Source organism: Palaemon carinicauda, chromosome 23, assembly GCF_036898095.1.
Source record: "Palaemon carinicauda isolate YSFRI2023 chromosome 23, ASM3689809v2, whole genome shotgun sequence".
NCBI lineage: Eukaryota > Metazoa > Arthropoda > Malacostraca > Decapoda > Palaemonidae > Palaemon > Palaemon carinicauda.
In genome coordinates, this window is record NC_090747.1 from 37,263,186 (window position 1) to 37,270,685 (window position 7,500).

Genomic DNA, 7,500 nt, shown 5'->3' on the forward strand with positions numbered 1-7,500 from the left:
TATCGCTTAATATCAGGGGACCTATTTTCAGATACGACACATAGCAATATTCACCCCGAATAGATTTAACTCTTTGAGGGGGAAGAGTGGCGAAAGAAGGGGGTGCCGATCTTGGTACCCGGTGGACCTCCTATTCGCATCACTACCAGCCGCCATTCCTTTACTTGTGTTTAAGCAGGAATAGCCGCAGATAGAGTAGTTTCGGGTGGTGTAAGCATAAAGGGTGGGTCCATCAGGACGACATGGCTATCTCACCCAAAAATAGATTTTTCGCTTCGCTCAAATTCTGTTTTTGGGGCTCGGCCATGTCGTCCTGATGGAAGCTTACCGGAGAATTAACTTGAAAGTACTATATCTGTGGGTTTGTGTAAGTGCCTTCTATCTTGAATATGGTCCTTATCTGGTCTCTTGGACCTGTAAAGGACATTACCGTTTTCCGTTAATTCCACTATGCTTGGACCTGACTTAGGGCTTCCGGCCCCCTGCAGGGAAAGTGTCGACATCGACAATAAGGATTGAAGGCTTGATTTTCCGTAGAGACGGAAGGTAAAACTTTAAGATTATCTCTCACATACCTTGGGCCCTTCTAAGGTTTAATTAAAACTCTAGTATGCTTTATTCGTCTGTAACTGAGATAGCAGCAATAGGACGCAAATATGTTTAGTATTTCTACCTTGCAACTAGATTATCAAATGTAGTTACAATAGGGTATGAATCTGATCCAGCATTGAAAACACATCAAGGTCCATATTTTTTCTTTTCAAAAAATATGCAATTTCATCAAAATGATGCCACTCTATGAAGATGTGAAACCAAATCTGACTGACTTGTACAGATTTTAGGAATGCATGAACACCGTGACGCAACGTTCACTCGGCACTGGTGTTGTTGGTCAGATATGCACCTATATGGAACAGTGTGTTAATCATCGTTATGATTTCCACTCGAGGGTAAATGTACCCCTGCACCCGATGCACTGGAAAGTCCCAAAGCAGTTCACTGCTCATCGCAGCTCTAGACGACGGGTTTTATAACACTACTTGCTGCCACCCCAACATGTTATATTTCATGTAATAGCTTCGTATAGTGTGTGTAAAAGACTGAATGAATTCCACCCAGTGTATGAGCAGAGTCATCCAAAGCCTCTGTGTTAGAAGTAGTTCAACGAAGAAACAACTTTCTTTGGATCGTGACCTGCGGGTGTACTGTCAGGATCCGCGCTGCGAATAAGGTAGGTGAGCTTTGCTCTTAGTTGTCATAGGGGTAGGTTTTGATCATGAGGTTTTCGCCTCTGATGAGCTGTCCTCCCTTGAAGTCTGAGGTTCTTCGAAGATAGACCTTAAGACACTCGACTGGGCACGGAGAGGTATCTCCCTTCAGTGGGCAGATTCTCTAGGGACCCCACCTCCTGGTGGGTAGCTTATTCTTGGCAAAAAAAAAAGCAGTATCAGGAAAGAGGTTCAGTTTTGTCTAGGAACTGAATATGGCCTTTATTTCTAAATAAGGCCACTAATTCAATAACTCTACCCCCTGAGGCTATGACAAACAGAAAATAACTTTCTGTGCTAGATCCTTTAGAGTACAATTCTCATTGTTTAGATTCGCAGCATGGTGCGATACATGTCCAAAGACCACGAGATGGGCTTTGGAGGGGTTGCTGGCTTAAGTCTGTTAGATCATCTAGAGTACAATTCTCATTGTTTAGATTCGAAGCATGGTGCAAGACTCTGTCCAAAGACCACAGGATGGTCTTTGAAGGGGTTGCTAGCTTGAGTCTAGCGCATGCTTTTCGGATCTTATTAAAGATTTCACTACAGAGGTCCACTCCAAAGGTGTACATAAGTGGTTTATCAAGGGCTGAATTACACGGGGTAATCGTAGCGGAAGCCAGGCCTTCTTTGTGTAGGAATATGAAGAAAACTAGCCCGAAATCTATCGCTATTTCTGTCGGTTCCTATGATTTCACAAAGGACACCCATTTCTTCCCTGATGATTCATATTGTCTCCGAGTCGAACTTGACTTATACTCTTTAATGAAGTCAACTTCATCCTTAGAGATTCTAAACCTTTTGTTCGCAGCTAGGACAAGAAAATCGTGAAAACTAGGTTGTTGGTTCTCAAGGATGAAGCGCAATCAGTCGACTTCTGGACCAGATTGGATAATGCTGGGTCCGGCAGAGGGAACAGCTTCAGTTTCAGTTCTAGAACTAGAGAGAACCAGTTGCTTTTGGGCCGCTTGGGGGCACTACTGCTGCTGTCCTTGTGAAGGATCTTAGCTTGTCGACGACTCTTAGCAGGAGGATGGTTGGTGGAAACAGGAAAAGGTGGTTTCACTTGTTCCGTTTGAGGGTAGTGATGTCCATCACCTCTGCTTGAGGGTCCATCTGAGGGGCTACTTAACAAGATAGTTTCTTACGGTCGCTCATTGTGAAGAGGTCGGTCTGCAGTTCCAGGACATTTTCCGAGATGAAGGAGAATGGGTCTGCGTCTAGGGACCATTCTGTCTCTATGGGCTTTCGCTTGTATAGAGCATCCGTCATCACATTGCGGAACCTTTGTAGGTGAACTGCTGATAGGTGCCATCCCTCTTTCCTTATTAGCTGGAAGGTGGCTAATATCACATGGCCTATGTGAGATGATCTCGTGCCTTGTCTATTTAGACCTTTTACTATCCCTTCATTGTTTAGGGGGTATCTGATGTGAATTGTTCTGCGAGGGGATATTCTCTTCAACGTCAGGTAAACTATCAGAGCTTCCTAAATGTCGATATGAAAGGTTTTGAACTGGTACGACCAATTCTTATACACTTTTCTCTCGTGAGAATGGCCACCTTATCCTTTCGAGGAGTGTACCTCCATTGATGGTTGTGGTGGTTGCAGGGGAATTGTCCGTGCTAGACCCTTGGCTGTTGACCACGGCCTTAACAGCGTGCACAATAGAGTCGGGGCCAGCCTTGGTTGATCTCTTCGAGCTTTTGAAGCATATCTTCTCCCGACTCTTGACGCATATTTTAGACGTGCCTTTAGCACTGGGTCTGTCCCTGCCGCAAACTGGAGAGAGTTCGATACTCTTTCCTGTTGGCGTTCTGAAATCCTTTTATGACGGATAAGTCTCTTGACAGATCCCTTTATCTCTCTTCCCTTCTTGAATAGAATGAAGAGATGGTGTGACTTCAAGTCCCATTAGATTCATAGCCATGGGAACTTCTGAGCTGGAGGAAGACGAGACTTCTTGCGATTGATGTTCAAGCCCAGGTGTTCCAGAGACTGGATCACCTTGCTGGCTGTCTGCAGACAAGTAGTCTTGGATGCTGACCATACTAGTCCATCGTCTAGATATGCTAGTAATTGAATTCCTTCAAAGTTAAGCTGCTAGATGATTGTGTCTGCTGGCTTCCTGAACATCCTTGGGGCTGTATTCAGTCCGAAGAACATTGCTCTGAAGAATCACTTCTTCTGTAGCATGAATCCTATATAGGAGGAGAAAGGGCGGCTCAATAGAAGATGCCAGTGAGCATCTGTTGGGTCTATTAAAGGTGTATTTGCTCCTTTTGGTAGAAGGGTCCTTATGTGTTGCCAAGTAAGCATCCGGAACTTCTTGTTCTCGATGAACTTGTTGAGTGAAGACAAGTCTAGAATGATTCTGAGTTTGTATGAGACTTTCTTTGGAACTCAAAACAGCCTTTCCTGGAATTTGATAGACTTTGCTTTCTTTTTTACCTTCTTGTTCAAAAGTTCTGAGGTATATTCTTCTCATGAGGGGGTGGAGCGTTAGAAGAATTTAAAAAAACAGGGTGGAATACTGTTCCATTTCCACCCAAGTCCATTCCTTAATAGGCTGTGGCATCAGGGATCGAAGGTCCCGCGATCTCGACAGTGATACGGTCTGCCTCCTACCTGGAACCCATCTTTGTGTATGGGGTCCTGTGGATTTGTTTTCGTGACCATGTCCAACTCGGCCCCGGGAGGAGATATCTTCGGATGAACCTCTCTTAGGGTTATTTCCTAAGATTGATGACTGAGCCACAAGTTGTTGAGGGACCATCTGGAAAGTGGTCTGAGTCTTTGTGGTCGTAGTCACGGCAGAAAGTTGTGCAGATCTGCATGGTCTCCTTGCCTTTTTATTTTTAGGCTGGGGACCTACATCTGAGGAAGATTTCCTCTTTGAGCTCATGCCCCACTTTTGGAGAAGGTTCCCGTTCTCCGTGGTTGCTTTGGCTATGATCTCTTGGACCAATTCCTGTTGGAAAAAAGTCTTTACCCCAGATGTTCGAGGTAATCAGTTTCCTCAGTTCGTGTCTTATGATTGCTGAGGTCAAAACAGACTCTTTGCAGGCTCTCCTCGGTCAGAAGAAAGCATAAAAGTCTTTCACAAGGGTAGCGATGTGGGACTTACCCAGGAGAATGATCCTTTCTGGGGCGTTCAGTAGTCCTGCACTCATTTCCAGGCAGTTCTGATGAGAAAGGGAGGCCACTAGTCTCTCTTTTGTCTCCTGTTCCTTCCTCGGAACATGGTCTGGTAACTTCAGAAGGTTCTTATGCTCAGGGAGGGAGGAGGGGTTTAGCCTCTTTTCTCTAAAAGAGAATATAAATCGAACCTTATCCATAAATTTTAGGGGATGTTGTCCACATCCAAATTTATAGGGAACGATAGGGTGAGGTTAAACATGGAGATCTACTTTACTAACGTATACATATGAGAGTTAGGCTAGCCTACCTTCGGTAGGAACTACGGCCATGGTTGTTACCGCCTGGGCCCCCACCGTATACAAAGAGTAAAGTTACATATTCGGAAGAGAAATAATAATCTATTTGTGTGCACAATCTTCACTTGTATAATTTGCCTAACTAGCTAATATTATAGCTAAATACCGGGAAAGTCACCCTACTAGCTAATTAAAATGCAATAATAATGGTGACAGCGGTCATAAAAATCGACGCCTCTGGTCGTGGTAATGCTCAACCTAACACATTAAAATTATTGGAATTAATCTGTAAGACGGGAGCCAAAATTGATACATAGGAAAGAATTAATACTCAACTTTCCTAAGAATGAAGATGCCGGAGATTGTATGATAACTTGCGATAACACGGGAATAACATTGGGAATACACCTAGTCATATCGGCTACAAGTAAAGGAATGGCGTCCGGTAGCAGTGCAGATAGAATGTCCACCGGGTACCTAGATCAGCACCCCCTTCTTTCGCCACTCTTCCCCCTCAAAGAGTTAAATCTGTTTGGGGTGAAGATTGCTATGTGTCTTATCTAAAACTACGTCCCCTGATATTATGCGATATCGTTAATTTTTATTATGGATACTCACGCTAGGAGTTAAAATCCTGGAGACCTTCGGTTTATTTCTCTGGGAGTATGAATATGACAAATATCCCTCAGAAAGGCTACCTAATGGATGCTTCCATCCGGACGACATGGCCGAGCCCAAAAAAAGTGAATAAGATGATAGCCGGTGAAACATTTAATGCTGGTAGACAATTTTTTTTTTCTAACAAACATTTCTTGTGAAAACAATTCTATCCTAAGATTGGTACCTAAACAAAAAATATACCCCTTCCCCCCAAAAAAGTTAAAAAAAATATGTCCATATGTGCTAAACTTTTGTAATTTTTCATGGTCACATTAATATTAACCATTAAGTTTGACCTTATTGTTCTGCATGCAAAAATATATAATTAATGTTATGCGCAAAAATATTGCAATCAAAGTAATAGTAATTTTCTCTACACAAATCTCTCTTGAAAATTGTACAATGGAAGGAATAAAACAAGTCCATTAAAAAAGGTTCACTTTAATGAAAGGTTTAACTTCCATGTGAAGTTAAATTTAGAACTGGTTGCTGGCGGGCTTGTTGTCGGAAAGAAGGATTTTCCTGTGTCCGAAGTAACTACAGGTATGCTGTCTTCCATCTCCTACCCTCCTCGCTTTTCAAGAAACCCTGAGGACATAAACGAAATACGATTTTTAAAAGGTAAAGGCAAGTTCTCCTAAATTACTCAATTCAATAACTGTAGTGAAATGAAATACGATTTTTAAGGTAAAGGCACACTCAATTCAATAAACTCAGTAGTTAATTTTACAATTAGGTAATTTGAATTCTGAGCAATAAAAAATATATAGCCTAAATATTCTGCATCCAATTTAACGTGCCAACACCTAACCACAAAAGGCCTAACGATCCGAAAACTTCGGCGTAAAGTAAACAACGTAACATTGGCTAATAAAGTAAAAATGCTTCTAATCCTAACAACTCTCCTGTGGTAACATGCAAGGTTACAACAGTGATAAATTATGAATAGTTTAAATACCAAATCAACAGGGTTTATTAATTGGGAATCGAGCAAGGGAATATTTATCCACGATAAACAAATTGACAGGGAATCACTTTAGAGGTCAGCATATCTTTCGTAATGACGTACCTTATCAATTCAATTCTTCGGAAATTTGGCGAAGATAGTGTCCTGATGTTACGACACTTATGGCTGGTCTCGTCTTGTGCAGGATGGCGGATAAAAGAGGGTATAAGTTACTCCTCCATAATACGACTTCGACAAACTCTGGATATCATTACTCCTGTAAAAGCCAGCCGTCCGTCCAATACGAAAACCTTTCAACTTTGCTTCTCTCTGCTGGCGATGTTTCCTTTAGAATTCGTATTACTGTAAAAAACAAGACCACCAGCAGATAGTTCCGAAAGGGTTATTAAGTAGTTTACGCCTCAAAGGATTTACCGTCAAAACGAAAATATACAATATACTGGGTTTCCCCTCGAGCGTAAATAACCATTAATTATAACAATAATAATGCATAAGTTATTACTGGGTAACACAGGTTTACATAAAAAGATAATTAATAAACAATACGATATATAATTAGCTAACCAACTAGCAACAGCAAAAGAAACAAAAAAATTAATTAAACCATTTTCAACATCCTCTTCTCTCTTTTTCCTACTGTCTGTACTTTTACAATTCGAATAAGATTCTATTTCAAATCCTTAGAAAAAAGGAATTGCTTTGGCAGAATCCTCGCAATTGGTGAATAGTGACATGCGAATAAAATCGTCTTTTGAAATACACCAGACTCTTACAGAGAAATTGAGATTACTTTTATACAAGTGCATAGCACAAGTTTACATATAAAAACGAGAATACATATCTGTATAAATATCTCTACATACACAAACACACATACACACACACACACACACACACACATATATATATATATATATATATATATATATATATATATATATATATATATATATATATATATATATATATATATATATATATATATACATATATATATACAGGGTGTCCCAAAAGTAGGTATGCAGTCTTTGGATTGTTATAACTTGTCTAATTTATTGATATTAACAAGAAAAACAGATTCATAGGAGAGAATCAATGCACAATTATAGATTCCGAGAGGTCACAACAAAAAAATTAAGGATACATGTAGCAATTTGAGAATGTTCAG